This window comes from Gallus gallus, chromosome 1 (assembly GCF_016699485.2).
Source record: "Gallus gallus isolate bGalGal1 chromosome 1, bGalGal1.mat.broiler.GRCg7b, whole genome shotgun sequence".
NCBI lineage: Eukaryota > Metazoa > Chordata > Aves > Galliformes > Phasianidae > Gallus > Gallus gallus.
Window position 1 is genome coordinate 53,598,572 of NC_052532.1, and position 19,063 is coordinate 53,617,634.

General features: G+C 46.4%; 1 long non-coding RNA gene across 1 annotated transcript; it reads right to left on the reverse strand.

Moving 5' to 3' along the window:
* Positions 1-691: 691 nt before the first annotated feature.
* On the reverse strand, positions 692-18,975 carry LOC101749091. Its single transcript, XR_005839471.1, has 3 exons — positions 9,699-18,975; positions 9,313-9,407; positions 692-8,137 (listed from the first exon to the last, which is right to left on the reverse strand). It is a non-coding gene; the product is annotated as an uncharacterized LOC101749091 (long non-coding RNA).
* Positions 18,976-19,063: the final 88 nt, after the last annotated feature.

Sequence of the window (19,063 nt, forward strand, 5' to 3'; positions counted from 1 at the left end):
CAGTCACTGGCAAAACTATTTGGGAGGGATTTCAGAACACCCGTATCAGCAAGACGCAAAAGGGTTTTGTTTACATGGCCCAGAGTGTGCAGGGTAGCTGTCGCATAAAGCAGTGGTGAAAGGGCCATTGGTTACATGTTGGAAAACAAACGTGTGAGCAGCAGCGCTGGAGACAGTGCTGCACGTGGACGTGGCCTGGGAGGAGGGCGAGGAAGCACCCACTGAAGGCACAAACCTGTCCTGTTGTCAAACACAACCTGCAAAGGTGGACGTGCTATGGAGGAGGATTTCATTTCAAAGCTGGTTGGGGTTCAATATGTCTGTGAGCAGATAGGATAAACAGTGTAATTGCGCATCCGTTTTATTATGCAATGGCCTGGACCTCACATTTCCAAAATTTAAATGCCTGAGCGCTCACTTTGAGACAGCAAAGAAGAGCTGAATTTTCAGTTTCCTCAGCATCAAGCATCTTTTGGCTGGCCCCTCTGAAAATCATTTCATAGAATCATTAAGGTTGGAAGAGACCTCTAAGTCCAACCACCAGCCCACCCCCACCATGCCCACTGCCCACGTCCCTCAGTGCCACATCCACACGGCTCTGGAACACCTCCAGGGACGGTGACTGCACCACCTCCCTGTGCAGCCTGTGCCACTGCAGCACCGCTCTTCCTGAGAAGTAATGTTTCCAACCTGAATCTCCCCTGGTGCAATTTGAGGCCATTCCTTCTCATCCTGTCACTGTTACCTGGGAGAAGCGGCCAACCCCCACCTTGCCACAACCTCCTTTCAGGTTGTTGTAGAGAGCATTGAGGTCTCCTCAGAGAATCCTCCAAAATGAATGCACACAGAAGCCCAGAAGCAAGCAGTTTAACAGATTCAAACAATGGCTAAGTGACTTCCCCCAGCCTGGCAATGCTACAGGATTACTCCTATTTTTGTGAGGTTTACAGGAATATTGTTAAGTCTCATCCTTCGCTGAGGTTTTGCCCTCGTCCAATTTGTACTGAGGCAATGAGCACTCAGCGAGGCTTTCTTCACCATCCACCATTTGGTATTTGCCTCGGGTCTGGATTTCACATACCGACTGCCATCTCCTACCGAAGTCCACAACACATTTTGCCTGCTGTACAAATATATATACATTCCCCATTTTTCCATTGTCCTTTCTGTGAGGAAACCAAACCAAATGCCACGTTCAAAGCAGCACTGATCTTCCCAGTAGTTCCATCCTGCACTGCGACCAAGGGGCTTGTGTACATTTCCCTTTAGTACAGTGTCCCACCATCAACACACCCACCTTCTGCCCAGGAGGCTGCAGCGAATTCCCAATGCATCCACAGGAGACAGCAGCAAATATTACCCCTGACAGGGTTATTACTTTGTACTTAGGAGGCCGAAACATTGAGAAAAATTATTCTAATTTCAGGGTTTATTCAGATGGTACAACATCACTGTTGGTCTTTAGTTACTCTGCTTCCACAAGCAGTGCTGCATTCTGCCATTAATCTGCTGTGACAGCGCTGCTCTGCTGCCCACATTGAGAGCATCTGTACGAGAGGAGGAACAGATGATCAAACCGCACATCAACCGACTTCAGGGCTGAAATTCAGAGTAGTCCTTCCAATGAAACTTGAAAGGTTTGGAAATAGTTGACATTTTTATAACGTGCTAATGATAAGACAGAAATCCCACAAAAGCTTCTCATGGAGGAATGCTGCAAGTCATCGTACACTGCCCTTACAGAGCATCCATAAATGGTCCAGCTGCTGAGAGGCGAGGTACAGACAGAGAACTTCTCCCTAAATACTTTTCAGTTTAGCAAATGCTGTCTTCAGCTTATCCAGATGCTGCAGACAACCAGAGCAGGGCGAAAAATAGATCTTCTGTTTGATGCCAGTTCTAAAATAATAATGAAAAAGAAGAGAATGAGTAGAGGATGGAGCAAACATTTTGCTCGGTCGCAACATTTTGGCTTTGAGCCTTTTAAAACTTCCAGAACGAACCCGAAGCCTTTCAGAACAAAGTTGTGGCAAATCAGAAGGTGTCGAAAGGAGTCTTTCTGCTGCTTTGAAGTTTGGGTGCTTCTTTTCTCCATTCGCTTTTTGCATATGAACAACTCGACTAAACTGACATTTCAGTTTCACAAAGTGACATTTTCTTTCCAAGAAAACTTTTGGCCAAAAAAATGTCATCTCTCTGTGCAGGAAGCAGATACAAAGAGAAAGCTCTCTAATTGACATCCCTTAGAGCAGCTCCAACACATCCCCAAAAGAAAAATGAGACATGAAACCCCAAAACCATCCCTTCGGACAAAGTTGAGCACATGTAGCTCATGTGAAGTAATGCAGACAGCTTTAGGAGCTCGTAGGAGATTCTGAGTGCCGGCACCCGCTTGCTGAGCTGCAATGGATAACCACCGTGCTGCAGAAGGTGAATTCAAAATAAAGCGACATGAAAATGGCTTTGTACAGCTCCTCCCTTTGGAGGAAGAAGCCTCTTGTTGGAACACCTCAGCAAGGAGGTCTGGCACCCAGATGGACGCGACAGCTTCAAGGGTGAAGTCTATCCGTAGCCCTTCCCACCTGCCCTGCCCTCTGAGCCTGGCAGAGCTGGGAGAGGCTCACATGGCTGCACCTCACTGAATGGGAAAAGCCAGGGGTGTCCCCACCAAGGAGAGCACAGAGGGCAGGAAGTGCAGCACCGTGTGGCTCCAGCTGTGGGCAGGGATGTGGTCCGGAGCCGGTGATGCTCCCAGGGCTGCCACACTGTGCTGGTGACGTGCTCTGCAATGTCTGTTTCCAATGTAACAGCCCTGGAAGCAGCCGCGCGACTCTGTTTGAAACTGAAGAGGAAACGGCACGGCTTTGAAGTCAGAAGGTGTATAATGAATTCGACAAAACTTTGTATTTCAAAGCCAGTTCTATTTGCAGAAGCCATCTGCCCAGAGAAAAGCTCGAACACGCACCTCTGACAGGAGTCAAAAGAGTGGAGGGAAACAGATCTCGCCGAGGATGCTTCACATCACCTGTTCCCACAGTATCCAAAATGCCACTTTGTAGTGCAGCAGCTTCCATCCTTATATCAATTACAACGTTCACTTCCAGCTCCCGGAGGTCACTGGCATTTGAAGCCGCTGTCCAGTTCAGTAGCTCCCAGCACTTTCTAATGAGATATGCCAAGAAGACATCACTGCTTGTCGCTCCTAATGATAACTACAAGCTCTCTAGATCTTCCCCGAAGCCACTGCCTTTTTTCTCCCCTTACTGAGGTTTATTGATCTCCCTCTCTCACTTTCCCTGCTCTCAGTTTCTAAACCATGTGCTGAACCAAGGCCCCAGCGATGGCTCCATCCAGGAGGACAGGATACAGCACAGCGTGCAGGAGGGAGCAGAGCCCGGGAGCCAGGTTATCACAGAGAGCACTGAATGCATCCCCCCCGTGGGGCACAGCCACCCACCCCTCACCGGGGCACCCGGCGGCCATACCGCTCCGTGGCATGCAGCGAGGGCTTGTGCTTCTGCAGCAAGGTGAGGAAAGAGGCGTCGTGAAAAGCTCAGAACAACTCTGTTTAAGAATTCCCTCTGATTTTACTAGCCTTTCGGACGGCTCCTAAGAGCCATTAAAATTCTGTCTGATAACTGCTTCCTGAGAGACGGGAGCTGGGCCGTACCACAGCAGTGCCAGGCTCTACCAATAGTCCTCCTGGCATAAAACACACCATTAAATAATAAGCCTGGTTTTATTAGAAATCAGCTTAAAAGCAGTTTCTTCTCATTCCTTAAATCTTGTCTCTCTTGTGTGGCTCGTGAGATATAGCCCTTGGTGAATGTATATGGATCTCACTGCTCTAACATTTCTCTGCATAGTAATATTTAATGTTTGTAGCTTTAAAACGTTTCTGCCAAATATTTATTTCTTCATCCGTATTTGCTTGCTCAAGCAGTATCAGCCCTTGCCCACCCAGCCTCACGTTCCAGCCTTGCTAGTGAAGCAGCATTGGATGGGGAAGCAGCCCCACGCCCTGTGGCAGCACAGCAGGAGCCCCACTAGGAAAGGCTATGTGGCACACGGAAGGAAAGTGCAATATGTTTTCCTGTTGGCCTTGAAACAGCAGCTTTTGGCCCACCTTTTCATACCACTGTGTCAGTGCAAGAAGTTGTTTTGCTGTGTGCATGGACACAGGTCCTCCTGGCTGCAACTCAGGGATGCTTCGGGGCCTCTGGGCCACGCAGACACATGGCAAGGTCCCAGACACATTTATAACCCTGCGACAGAAATGAGATTGCTGGCGCTGGAACACAGCCCCATCTCTGATCTTACAAAGCTAAGAATTAGAAGAAAAGGAACCAATGTCTGCGCACAGAAAGAAGTTCAAGACTGGGTCCTTCCTGCATTAGCACAGGGGCCCAGGCTGCACCCGAGCCACGCAGCACCTTCTCCAGCCAGTGTGTGTCAGGGGGAATCGTGCACACCAAGGCTCAGCAGCTCCCCACAGCCACACAGCCTGCACACCCATCAGGTCGGAGCGCCTGCTGGGGTTGTAGGCAACCTGCTCTATTGCTGCTGACACCCACCGCTCATATTCTAACCAGAAGAGGCTGCTTAGTGTGGCGTCAACCCGTCCCTTTCAACTTCTAATCTTTGGACGGTGCCATCTTTTTCTTCTTGTTGTTATTTTTGGGGGCTAATTTACAATCTGGACGCCTTCCCACAGCAGGGTTACCTCCTGCCCGCGTCCAGCCCAGCTGCCGCCTTCAGAGGCACCGTGCAGCCAGATGGACAGACACAGGCACACGTCTGTGCACCAGCACCGCTCCCTGTGAAGGGTAAGGGAAGGATAAGGCCAATAGCAATGGCTGGGTTTTTCCACATTTTCTCTTTCAAAGGGCAATATTACGCAATATTCCAAACGGAGTGCTTTTTGTTCTTTTTCTTCTCAGAAACAGACGGAAGAGGCTGGCGGAGCAAGCTGCTGCCTAAGCTGTCATTGCTTAGGTGAGTGGATTGCTAAGTTTCAACGCACTGAGTTTGGCACTAGACCTAACCTGAGAAGAGATGCTTTCTGGCCCCCAGAGTGTACATGGCAGGATGGGAGAGGGAGTAGGAGATGGAAGTTGGAACAATGTTCAGGCTTGGAATACAGCAGCAACCTGGGGCTCGATACTCTGAGCCCAGCCTGTGGCTGCAAGGGACACAGGGAGAAGGTGCCTCACCATGACGCAGCCCGAATTGTTGGATCTGGAACCCAGGGTGAAACAACAGCCAAATTATTTGCATTCCAACAGCCTACAACTGATGCATTAATATCTACCAGCAATGCCTATGCATCAGCTTTTTGAAACTCGGACCATTTCTCTATCACACCAAGAGGAGGAGGTCAGTACAGACAAACTCAGTCCAGGCTCGGCGCTGCTGTGAGGACTATTGCAGAGCTCAGCTCCCCCCTGCCCCAGGAGGTCAGAAGAAGCAGGACCAGAGCTCTGCTCCAGCACAATCTGGCATTTAAATGGCACTGTACTTTAAAAGTGCCTGCGATAAAACAGCACCTTCTTGCTGAGAAGATGTGCTCCCAGCAAGGATCAGGGTCGCATCTGCTGATTTTAATGACAGAAAATGAGCTTGTGACATATTACTGGTGCTATCATTGTAGCACTAATGTGGCCAAGAGATAATTAATGGAAGATGTGTGGTTGAGTCCCTCGTGCCTCTCTCAAAGTCTCAGCCTGTAATTGGTACATTGGCTCTTGCAAAACAAACTGCACTCCTGATACAGCTCAGAGATTGAAACACAGCACTCCGAAAGAGATGCTTTACTTTAGGAAGTGGCCTTCTAATAAAGTGATTTGAAAATGAAGAGCATTCTCTGTGTCTGGTTGCCGGCGCTGCTCCTCTCTTCAGTGCCGTGCTATATGCCCCCCAGTTTCCCTGCCATGGTTCGGATTTTTGCAGCTAGTGACTCCTGATGACGCATTTTGATGCATTCAGGCCAGCCACACACCAGCATGAACCAGAGATCACCATATTTCTGGCTGTAGAGCCAGAGTAAACGTGGCCCTGTGCCCAGACAGTGTTGGCGGTGGCTGGAAAGCCAAGACTGGGTGTCTAACAAGAAGCTGGGAAAAATCTGCTCCACTGAACGCGTGGGGCAGGAGCCCTCTGCTACCACTAAGGGCATTCCCATACCACCTTTTTGGTGTCAGGAACAGGCAATGCTCTTCCCCTTCCCTGGCTCTGTCCTATTCCTCACAGCCATTCAGGAGCCATGTCTGTGTTTCCTAGCTATGCACAAGTATCTAGCAGAGCCAATAACGAATGAGGACGGTTGGTCTGATAGCTGCACGGCTCTGCTACAGGCTCCCTGTGTGGCCTCATCAAGCCACATCTCAGTTTCTCCCCAGAAAATGACTAATAGAACTTCCTTACTTCCCAAGGGGGTAGGAGGATAAAAACAGCAACAACCACAATGTGCAAAGTTATTACAGACATCAGTCTGGGCAGACTGTCAGCTTCAGCACACAACATGCTATCATACGTGGTTCTGACCATGTCCACCCTGTTGGGTAGGACCATACAGCATGGACCTCTGGAGAAGGTGCCCCTGGTTTCAGGGGTGGACCACATACTGACCACTTCCTGCCTTAGGGGAGAGAGTAATCCCTTTTAACATATTTCTCTTTTTCTTTTAGGAAAAAGTGGCAGAGGACATCTCTGACACCTTGGAAACATGGCACCAGCTCATGCCCTGCTGTGTGGCTGTCCCCTGATGGGAACTAAGAAGCCATTCTTGGAGCCTCCATCCCTCTGTCCTTGACAAAAAACAAAAACTAGGGTGTGGAAAGATGCTGCCAAACCCTGCACCACAACAGCTCTTGCCACAAGTGCTCCCTTGCCTCAAACCAATCTAGGAGGAAGCGCAGCATAAACAGTCTGGTAAGATCTGCTCCAGACGCCTGCTGTGGCACATCAGGAGACTAACATATTAACTCTGAAAAAAACCACTAATTCTAAGGAGAACTCTGTACTTAAGGTGGAAGACATTTTGCAGAGATCAGCAGAGTTTGTCTGGTGCTGAGAAACCAGGGAAACCTGTTAACAGCAGACTCTGAGGATAATTGAGAAAATTAGTCAACGCCACTTTTAAAGGATTTTTGATTACAATATCGCATGGGTTGGTAATACTTTGCTCTTAATCTTTTCAAATATACACTTGCAAGGGTTTGTTTATCCCTTGCTTCTGACTTGCAGTCAAACAGGGGCTCTGCTCCTTCTGGGGCTCCAGTTGAGCAAGCCAACTACGTCACTGTATGTAAAATCATTGGACAACACATCCATGCCATACAGGAGGTCATTATTTCTTTTTGCATGTAACATAGTACAAAGAACCAGCAGCTGAAGTATCACTTGATAAAAACAACAGCTCCCAATTATACAAGCTAAGGCTGTCGTAAGGGTGACAGAGCACTGGAACAGGTTGCCCATAGAGGTTGTGGAGGCTCCTTCAATGGAGATATTCAAGACTCATCTGGATGCCTACCTCTGTGACCTACGTAGGGAACCTGCTTTAGCAGGGGGCTTGGACTCAATGATCTCTTGAGGTCAACCTTCCAACCCCTACAATTCTGTGAAAGGACCTAAGACCAAGACCCCTGCCCATGGGCCAGCATGCAGTGAAGGCGGGAAATGAGTGCTATAGGGTACCCATCACAATGGAAGAGACAAACCTGCCAACAGAAAGGGGACTGGCCCGAGATGCCCATCCTGGAGCTCGGCGGACTTCTTGAAGCCAGCCTTATTTATTTTGCTGAAAATACTTCATGCAAAAAGAGCTTGGGGAAGGTAGGCTGGTGCCCCAGTTTCATCCCATCCCTCTTTCACCCTTATTTCATGAGGAAGATGCATATTCCATTTCACATAAGCCCAGGCGTATGCAAGTGATTTCATGTGACCAGCTACATATAATTATCCTAGATGTAGGCCTATAAATGATTCATTAAGATCTGTATCAGCTGGTTATTTAATGTGTCCTGCTAATTAAAACTTTGTGATAAAGACAACTACAAGCTTTCTGTAATTATGCCTCTGGACAGCACAACGTGTTTCCAACCAGTATTTGCAGTTCCTGGGTATACATTGACACCTAAAGTAGGGTAGAAAAATATAGGTTAACTGCTGCTCTTAATAGCTCTTTGTTAATAAAGTTATTGTAGAATTTTATTGTACAACAGCTTGGGACTCTTTTGCATAATACCATTTACACGCACCGTTAGGCGATGATGCACATGCACTGCATTATCCTTTTCTATATATGAAGACCGTGGTAAAAAACAACAACAACAACAACAAAAGCCCATTTCATCTACAACAAGAAATGTGTCTGGCTCTGGACACTGCTCATTTGGGAAAAAATATAATGAAATAAAAATGCGGACCAAAGTTATGTTTGAGGAAACACAGCGTGTTTCACCCTACAGGATCGAATGTGGAATTTCCTGCTCAAACCAGAGATCCTGTTTGGGTCTGTGCAAGCTTCTTTCTAGTACAGTCCACAGACCTGAGATGACCATCAGCTGTGTATATCGATGCCAGCAGGAAAAAACACAATGACTTGGGAAGCACATCAGACAATGTTTCACTGCTCTAAAAAAATAATTACGCTAAGTTTACATCAGTGTAACCAAGTAGGTCTAACATAGTTTGTCACCAGTCTTGTTCTCTCAAAAACATGTTTGGTTTCAGAGAGAATATGCCTATGTGTGAAACAGGTAGGAAGTGTAAAATGTTTTCTTGGGATGGCTATCAATGTAATAAAATGTCAATAACAAATGATAAATGCTAAGTAAAAGAAGCTTTTCCTAAGCAGCTTATGCTAAGAATATAAATCTCCCCTCACTACCAAAAGACTACATTAAGTGTAGTCCTTCTAATCTCACTGGCAGCCTGCTATCACTGCCGGATAAGAATAAGATCGATCGTCTCGATGGCTCTTCCAAGCATACTCTGCCTGGTTAATCACAATGGGAGATGACTGCCCTTCTGTTGACATTTGGCATCTCCTATCACCACTGGAGCAGGGCACGTTTCACCCAGAGGGATGACTCAGGTAAAACTTGTTGGTTCTTATTACCCACAGAGCACTAAACCCTAAAGTCTGCATCCCATGGGAGCAGTGCAGTAATCTATTTTAATCTGTGGTTAATTTCTACAAACATCAATTGGAGAGAAGACACCATGAAAGCTATAAAACAGCCTCTAAAATGAATTTGAATCCCTCACAGGTGTCCTCCACCACTGTGGCCAGCACCAGTAACTCACCAATGTTGGCAAAGTAAACTCCATGCCATGCCTGTCCTTTCCGGCTTCTCATATCCACGCAGTGTCGCATCCTCATAAGGCAGTGCAAGACAGAGCTAGAATGCAGTAGGTAAAGAAAGCCTTTATTATGTGTTAACACTTTTACAGACACACTGACCTTGTGCCTGTAATAGCATAGAAATATTACCTAAAGTAAAGTATTTAAAGTATCTAGAAATCTTGGCCATATCAGAGAGACTCTTGTACAAGAAAACACAGACCAATTTCCTACAGATCTAAGTCACATATCATCTTGCAGTAGCTCCTCTATTTCTTCTCAGCTACTCTCATGATATAGTAGATGTAATTACTCTGTAGTCACTTTTTCTTAGTGTGAGAAGTCTTACCTTCAAGTAAAGTTCCTCAGTGCCCCATGATAACAGCCATGGCCCTGTGCAGATTCCCTGATGGTTCCTCAGGGGCACACCCAGCACAGCCTTCTCCTCAATGGGAACATTTCACAGGGTTTCTCTACCCAGTCATCTACTTTAATTAAACTGATAGGAACATAACTATGTTTGAAATTCCTGCTTAGAGTTTATCAAAAGTGATTCAGACTGGCCAGCCTCAAATAAGGAGGTACAGACCGAATGTGTATTAAATTCTCAAATCTCTCACGGGACAAAGAGGTTTACGAGACAAGACTATGCATGCCAGCTCCAGCCTGTGATGGCTACGATGGCATCAGCACGTTGTTATTAGCTTGCTACTGTCTGTGAGGAATGTGGGATGCAGCAGTAAAATGGCCAGATTTTAAACTAAATTTAAGCAGCATTGTAGGGCAGGAGCAACAGGTTGCAGACGAGGCTTGGTTAACTGAAGGCGTGGATGCAAGGCCATGGCAGTGCAGGGATGGAGCCTGAGCAGGGTGTGCTGTACCTAGACCCAGCAAGTGTCCTTCTGACATGAAACTGGGACAAAAGCAGCATGAACCCCTGAAAGCCTGAACAGACTGGGAGGAGCAAGGGCTCCCTACCAGCTCACACAGACCCCAGAGTAGCATTGGAGTCACGTGCAACAGGGACAGGACAGAAAGAAAATCCTAAAGCCGCTTACTGTGTGCCCCATACTCAGCAGGCACTCCATGCCTCAGCCTTGATACTTGCCATGCCTTCCTGCTTGTGTATGGTTTGGGTGCAGCAGCACTGCTGGAGAGGGCAGAAATTCCCATTGAAAAGGCAATTTCACTGAATAGTAGAGGTGCTTGAGCAGCAGAAACGCAGCTTCCCACTTGAGATATGATAGTTTGCTGTGGCACCAGGGTGACACCATCCTGGCATCCCCTGTCCAAAAGCAGGTAATAGACATTAACTGATAGTACGAAACAAATCCCTGGAAAGGTATGGAAATGGAACAGGATTAGATGTCTTACTTAAGGGCTGGAAGGAGACAGGGGTTCAAAAGCGGAATTAGAGGAAAGATGCACAAACAATAGGCTCTGAGCTCCAGGTTTGTATGCTGCTTGGCATGCTTGGCAGTATGCATCAGCACCAGATTCTAATCCCAGTCAAAAGCCAAACCCAGTAGGCACCGCGTGGATCACAGAAAGGATTAGCCAGCAGATTGTAAGCAATAGTTGCAGGAGTTGCCGTGCCTATTGTGCAAGCATTTTGTGCTGAGTGTACAGAAATTCCTGAGAAAATGAGGATGTCTGGGTGAGAACGTAACTGAGATTTTCAAACAGAAGTAATGGGGTATTCTCAGTCTTTAGCTTCAGGGATAATCCATCAATATCGCTGCATACCATTCCTAACTCTGCATCAACCAGATTAGCAAGGACCGCAACTCACATGTGTGCTATGAAGCAATAAAGACGAGCTACTTAGAAGATGATCCTCTGAAGCATTCAGACTACCTTTTTTCCCATGAATAGGCCCTACTTTCTTTCATCACTAAAGTGCTTCTATCATAAGGCAGAATGTGTGGGAGAGTCAGTGGGTCCATGGGAAAAATCAGCAGAAATTAGAAAAACTAACATTTCTTTAGGAGAATGAAAGAATTGGAGATCATATAGATGTTTTTCTATTAAAACACACACTCCTAGCCTAGAATCTAATTCCAGGAATAGCTGGGGGCTGGCATCTAGGATAAAGTCAGAATCGCTTGAGTTACCGTAACTCAAGAGGAGCTTGTTTGAGGACAACCAGCTTGGCTCCAGCAGCAGCAGCCACATCACAGACCACACTCAGTCTAAATACTGCAGCTTCACTGAGCTTGGGCTTCACCATTCACCTCCCAGTAGAGTTGTTTATACCGTTCCCAGTTCAAGCTAGAGGTGGACAGAGAGAAGCCCACTGTGGACAGTCTTCAGGTCAGGCTTCAAGTTAGTGAAAAAAATAAAAAGTGTGGATTTTTAATTATTAACTTCCTTTGGTATTCATCCTTTTATAACTTGGGATGTCTTTATGTAATATGCCTCTAATTTCACCACCACTTCCTTATGAAAAATGAGATACACTCTAATAAGTCAGACCGAAAGCTTGCCAGTCTGGATGCGTTGGTAGAGGAGACAAAACAATCCCTCACAAAGACGGGTTATTGCTAACCTTGTCAGCAGGCATAAAGAAAACCAAGGGGAGTTATGTGCACTAATTGTGTTATCTTTCTGAGCTTTGTGATCTCAAAAACCCTCAGGGATTTTTTGAGATGCTCCCTCGCTGTCAGGCGCAAATAGGAAGCGTGCTCAGAGTGTGTTCCTCAGATACACAGCAATAACAATGAAATCACAATTATGATAAATGATGAACAGTAATGAAATAATGGTAGAAGGAGCACGTGCTCCCACTTGTCCACCTGCCTTCTGTGCACTACAAAGGGCACCGATCTACCCTGGCAGGACCAAATCCTCTCTGTTTGGACCAGAAAAGCACATGCTCACACACAGCGGAAGTCAAAGGACATTCGCTGCTGAATTCCTAAATGAAAGAGATTTCAGTGTGAGGGGCTGGGCCATGTCAAAGAGCCCTTTAAGCTTTGTGCTCTGGTGGAGCTGGTGGCAGCAAAGAGCACTTTGTTGGTCACGTATACAGCTGTGGCTATTGCCTTGCACAAGCCTCCTCAGCAGCCTCTGATCTAGGGAAAACTCATGAACAACGAGGATATTAAACCACATGAGCACAGTCTCGTCTGGTTTAATGCCAAGGCATTAGAGGGAAAGGAGGACATCTGTGTCTTCTCTGTGAAAACTCCCCCATCACCCCTTGGAGCAAACCAATTTAACTAATGGGATGAGATATGGAATTGCAAATGCTGTTCACAGCTACAGTGTGTTGAAGTGAATATCCCTTTTGGAGGAAGAATTCAACTTACTCTTCCCTTTGAGGTCTAGTTTCCAGCTTGCCTCCATGTTCACAAGACAGACTTCATGTAGATATCTAGTCTTGGTGTTTTTCTAATCACAGAGGTTGAATATGAGACAGGTGTATGTCAAATTAGGGCCTATTATTTGTAATTAACTTAGCTTTTGCAGAACAGACAAAACAATTGGAGAAACTGGAAACTGGAGATCAAGTAGTTGTTGTTGGATCCAGTTGCTGGCTTTACTTGACCCAAGGCAAGGCCCGCTCTCTGAGTCCAAGGCAAACTCTCCCATCGGCTTCAAGTACGGCCAGTGATGTGCCAAAAGAGCACCAAAAGAAAACCCTGGGGCTGCTTATAAAGATCTAGAAACAGTGTGCCTGAAATAAGAAAAGTAAGCATGCATAAATATCCATCACACATACAGACTGTTTTCATAAGCATAACAGCAGTAAAATCATAAAGGCATGTTATCATTGACTGTGAGATTAGGAATTTTGTTCACCTTATTCTAGGCCTGGCAATGATCTAGCTACATACAGAAGTGGAGAAGTTGCTGCTTAGGTGTAGTGCTGCATCTGACACAGTGTGTGCTTGGATTGCGATCTTGAACATTGGAGCATCCTATAATCCACTGATTTTCTAGGGAGTGGACTAGGAGGCTGTAAGTAGTTGAGCAGCGAGTCATTCCCTTAACCCTCTTCCTTTCTCTGCCTCTCATTTCTAGGTAGACAATAATCTAGATTATTTTTTATGATTGCTAGAGTATTCTTGTAATGCAAAAAACAATCAAACCAATCCACACCTAAAGAAAGCAGAGGAAATCTTTAGAAACAAAGCAGAGCCCATAGAGGGGACAAGGCTAATGCTCAGCTCTGATCACAAGGCTGCAGAAAGGAAAAAAAAAAAACTGAAATAAAATTCCAAGACAGTCCTTGAAAAATACACAAGAACAAAACAAACCCAAAGGCTTTGCCAACTCACCACATGAGGAAATTCCTTCCTATCCTAAGCACAGCCAGGGATTCTGCAGTGTGTCCAGGAGCAAATATCATTAGGGCTGATCTAGCTTGTTTTTGTCCAGGCGTGTGACATTGGCACTCAAAAGATGATGCTGGTTTTTGATCTTGCTTTTCAATAATTACACAAGGAACCTCCCACGGCAAAAAAAAATCCAAATACTGATTAACCTTTTAGAGCAAAAGCCAGACTTTCCAGAAGTGTTTGATCTAAATTCAGTTATTTTTTAATTTCCAGGAGTGGTGTTTTGTCTTCCTGTCCTGAAGATCTCTCGAAGACATGTCATGTCAAATCCTACGCAGAAATCTAAGGCCCACGAGGGGTTAATGCATTTAAGCTGTGAAAACATGTTTCTGTAAGTAAGCAGCAGCACGGCTATGTAGAAATCTTGAATCTGCAGAAATTTCACATACAAGGAATGTCTTGTGGTTCTCAATGGAGTCAAGTTGCCCTCGTACTTTCCACCCCCAGGGTGGTGGCGGCTGCTGGCTGGGATGGCAGGCAGCATGGGGCTCTACCCGAGGCACCTCATGGGAAGGCGCCGAGCACGGTGGGTTCTGACGAGTACAACTGGTGTTGAGGGTATTCAGCACTACAAAGGATCCGGCCTTTAAAATGTTCTTCGCTGCTGCAGGCCAAAATAACTAAAACATCAGGGCATATCGTGTTTACGTACCGATGTCTTGCATGTCCAGATGCTTTATGCTAAGTCCTCAGAACGACCATATAAACTCCTCTTAGTCTGACTTGGCAAGTCAGCCCAATGATTCCTGGTTCTGATTAACAGTGTCCCTTCTCCAATTAAGCCTTGGCACTGGAGCTGCAAACAGTGGGCCCATGGGCTTGTTTGTTGACACCAAGCCTGGCCATCCAGCGGTGCACGGCACAGAGACACTCGAGCAGCAGTAGCTCTTCTGGTAGCTCATACTGCAACCTGGAAGGGCTGTTCTGTGTAGCTTAGCTTTTCTTGAAGGGAGATGGTACAAAACTGCATTCTGAGATAAAGCACTACAGAGGTTGCAGTTATCCAAAAAGTAAGCATAAGATGTTCAGAATGAAAGATGCACTGAGAAAAAAATGCAAGCTCGGCTGAGCATGGAAATAATTCTCACTGCAGTCAAAGCAACTTGCCTTTTCTTTAAGAGGATTCAATATCACAACCATAAAACTAACATAAAAGTACAAGCATGTAAGCGTGATAAGACTGCTATAGTCTGGTTATCTTACAACAATTTAAGGCATAAGTTGTAAAAATGATAAATGCAGAATCTGAATGTGAGCCAGTAAGACAAAGTAACATTACCCTACAATATCTTTGCAATGTGCACTGACGAGCCTTCTTCCCGCTCCTGTGGCCTGGGATAGTATATAAATATTTTTCCAGTTAAAGAATAAGATAACCTGGAGCAAGGTGGGAAGAGGCTGCATTCTGATTAATCACAGAATGGCTTGGGTTGGAAGGGACCTTAAAGCCCACCCATTTCCAACCCTCCGCCATGGGCAGGGCTGCCACCCCCCCAGCTCAGGCTGCCCAGGGTCTTATCCAACCTGGCCTTAATCCTCCAGGGATGGGGCACCCACAGCTTCTCTGGGCAGCTGTGCCAGTGCCTCACCACCCTTAAGGATTAAGGAGATCAAAAAAAGGGACAAGTGAAAGAGCACGTCTGCTTCCTTGTACCTTTTATTCTATTCTTGATCCTAGATTCAAGATCATGAACGTTTTGTAAGTATCAGATCCCTCATCATGTGAGCTAACTAAAAAACGTGATGGGTGGAAAGCAGAGAACAAGACAGAGCCTCTGTATCTTACTTTAGGAGTAAAAAATAGTGAGAGTTTTTGTGTGTTTGCAGTAGTCATCATACCTGCCAGAGCTGGCAGCAAGGAGGAAGCAATGGACAAAAAGCTGACCATGCATCTGTAACACCATGGTTCACATTGGTGATGCTGAATTTCCCTGCTGCATGTCCACTTTGCTTCCCACAGGCCCTCCATGTCATATTTAGGTCACTGGCTAATTTCAGCTTAGCTTCTTTGTTTCCATTTTGAAAAGCAGTGAAATTAAAGATCTGGAGGTACAGCAGAGCTAACACAAAGAGCCTCCAGCATCTTTCTGCATCACTGTGGCCCTGGAGCTCAGCCACAGGACAAATCCTTCCTCACCTATGGGAATCATTTTTCCCAGTTCTGAGAGAGAAATGCACAGAGCTGAGTGTTTCACCTGAACTTACACGCTGAAAGACAAGGACACTGCTCTGACCCTGTACATAATCCTGATCCTTCAGACATGTTTCCAGCGCAGCACCATCTGACGCAGCACCTTCAGCCTCCCCAGGATGCAAAGCCCTCAGTATTTCCACGCAGCTTAACTATCCAGGAGGCACCAGGTAGGTCAGTAAAGACTTTTAAACTCTTCCTAAACAAACTTACTTGCTCTCAGATTCCAGCAAGGAGGTACGCAGTCATGGAGAGCAGACACCTGAGAGCATCTCTGTTCCCCTTGCCCCGGGTACCCATGCTGCCAGCTGTATGGAATCTGCCTTCCCCATATAGGATGACCATCGAACAAGTTGTACCTTACTGCCTTTGGCTTTAAAACCTTCATTCTTCTAAGCTGAGACCACAGCACAGCTTTCCATGTGTACTGTGTAAGAGCAGCTCCCGATCAAAGATGGATCCCCATCGGGCTCCCTCTGTTCCTGCTGTGGTTGCCCAGCTGGGAAGCACTCACAGAGCGCGGGCACTGCAAGTACCAAGCTCTGGAAAAGCCTTGCAAAGGGAAAGTCAGTCTCCTGTTTATATTGTGAGCCAGTATCTTGTGTAAGCTGCGATGTTACAAAGTCAGGCACCCACGGTACGATAAAGACATTTCTCCTTGCCCCTTTGTACATAGCTTGACAGAAGCAAGACAGCGTTTGTGACAGATGCTGATGAAATGAGCTATCTGGTTACAGGGCTGAAATATTTGGAAAGGACACAAGCTAGATCAGAATCTATTGCCTTTGTGGAAAGGAGATTTAATTTCTGAACTATCCACACGTGGCAACGAACAACCTTGTCTCTGCCCTCTGGTGACAGCCAGCAGGCACCATGCAATTATGATTAAAGCCTTTCATTGTTTTTGTCCCAGATTAGATTAAGTTGGTATTTAAAGATACAATTTTCTCATTGCACTGTCACGCCGGGATGGAGACGTGGCTGTCTGTGCACTCACAGTGAGCAGCAAAAGGAAATCTGAACACTTTGAGGTGAGCACAGCTGGCAAAACCCCTGGTTTCCAGGAAGAGTTGGAGAAATCATCACAATATTGCTAGATTGTTTCTACTTATAACCTATTCTATAGATTATTTCTATGAATAGGGGATCACTGAGTTCAGTGGGATCACCGAGTTATGCGCTCTTCATCACACAGAATTATAGAATCATTAAGGTTGAAAGAGACCTCTAAGATCACCCAGTCCAACTGTCCACCTATGACCAGAACTGCCCACTGACCACGTCCTTCAATGCCACCTCCACACAGTCCTGGAACACCATCAGGGACAGTGACTCCGCCACCTCCCTGGGCAGCCTGTGCCACTGCAGCACCGTTCTTTTTAAGAACTTTTTCCTAATATCCAACCTGAGCCTCCCCTGGCACAGCTTAAGGCCATTACCTCTCATCCTATTACAGTTACCTGGGAGAAGAGGATGACCTCCACCTTACCACAATCTCCTTTAAAGTCACTGTAGGGAGTGATAAGGTCACCCCTGAGTCTCCTCTTCTCCAGACTGAACAACCCTCAGTTCCTCAGAACTTGTGCTCCAGACCTCTCAGCTCCACTGCCCTTCTCTGGTCACACTCCAGGGCCTCCACGTCTTTCTTGTACTGAGGGGCCCAGAACAGAACACAGCACTTGAGGTGCAGCCTCACCAATGCTAAGTGCAAAGGGACTACCACATAAAACATGCCAATTCTCACGGTTAACTTCATTATGATTCTACACCAACAGTAGTTCACTCAGTGGATACAGGCACAGTACAGGCAGACACACAAGCCATGGCAGCTCAGTGACACTGCAAGAAAGTGGCCCACTGACACAGAGCAACCACCTTGCTGGCCAGCAGCATCCCCACATGACAATGTGACCTTGTGCCTAGGCATCACCAAACAGACCCTCATTTATCTTGTGATGCTTTTAGCCAGTCAACACTGGTCTCCGTCAAAACCTGCTTTCTTGCTGCTGGCTCCAACCCATCGCTTGAAAGGTCAACATTAATTTATCTTACAAACCAATTTCACTAATCCCTTTACATTTTATATCAATCACCTCCTAGCAATGGTTTGCACATTTGTCTCTGGCAGCCATCAGGGAAGGCCGTGTGGGCTCCTCTCTGGGGGCAGTGCCTTTCCCCTTCCCCCAGCACTTCTGTCCCTCACTGGACACCCCAGCTGAAGCAATGGAGCAGCAGGGCCACCTTGTGCAATCTGCTGTGCAGCCATGGGTGCTTCTCCTTGTTACGGCCATGCAGGAAGGCATGAGGCCGGCGACTTCAGTTTTGACATCACAAATGACCTCACTTCAGATCTACCTTAGCTACGGGCTTGACCCTATTTTAACTCGCCATGATTATAGCAATTAAGTGCAATTGTTAACAATAAGGATGTTTGCAACCTAGTATTTCCCAGTGTCACCTGGGCCCACGATCTCATTTTTATTACATGGATTACTATGCTATCAAGAGTTCTCATTACAAGAGATTTGACACACACAATAATTTTCTTAAGGGGACAAACACACAGGGTGGTGAGGTGCTGGCACAGCTGCCCAGACAAGTTGTAGATGCCCCCTCCCTGGAGGTGCTCAGGGCTAGGTTGGATGGGGCCCTGGGTAGGTGAAAGGATGAAAAGGAGCAATGCACAAGCACTTGCCAGTATCTAACACTCCCAGCTTTAAGAAAAAAAACACCAAAGGTGACATCCAGTTGTTTTTGAAGATGCCCATGCATCTTCAAAAATGTCGGTATGAAAGAAAGGAGAAACAAATGGGTAAGGAGGTTGAGACAGCATGATGAGGAGCACCAGCCTGGAACTGAAAGTGAAAAGGAGACATTTAATGAGCCCCATTTAAATCCTCCTTCATATCCTGAGAGGCAATAAATGGCTTGTAAGGATTTCTCCAGCCTACTGGTTATTAAGAAAGGCCCAGAGGATCATAGAATCATAGAATTACTCAGGTTGGAAAGGACCTCAAAGATCATCAAGTCCAACCACAGCCTAACCATAGTACCCTAACTCTAACAACCCTCTGCTAAATCATCTCTCTGAGCACCACATCCAAACGGCTCTTAAACAAATCCAGGGACGGTGACTCAACCACCCCCCTGGAGAGCCTATTCCAGTGTTTAACCACCCTC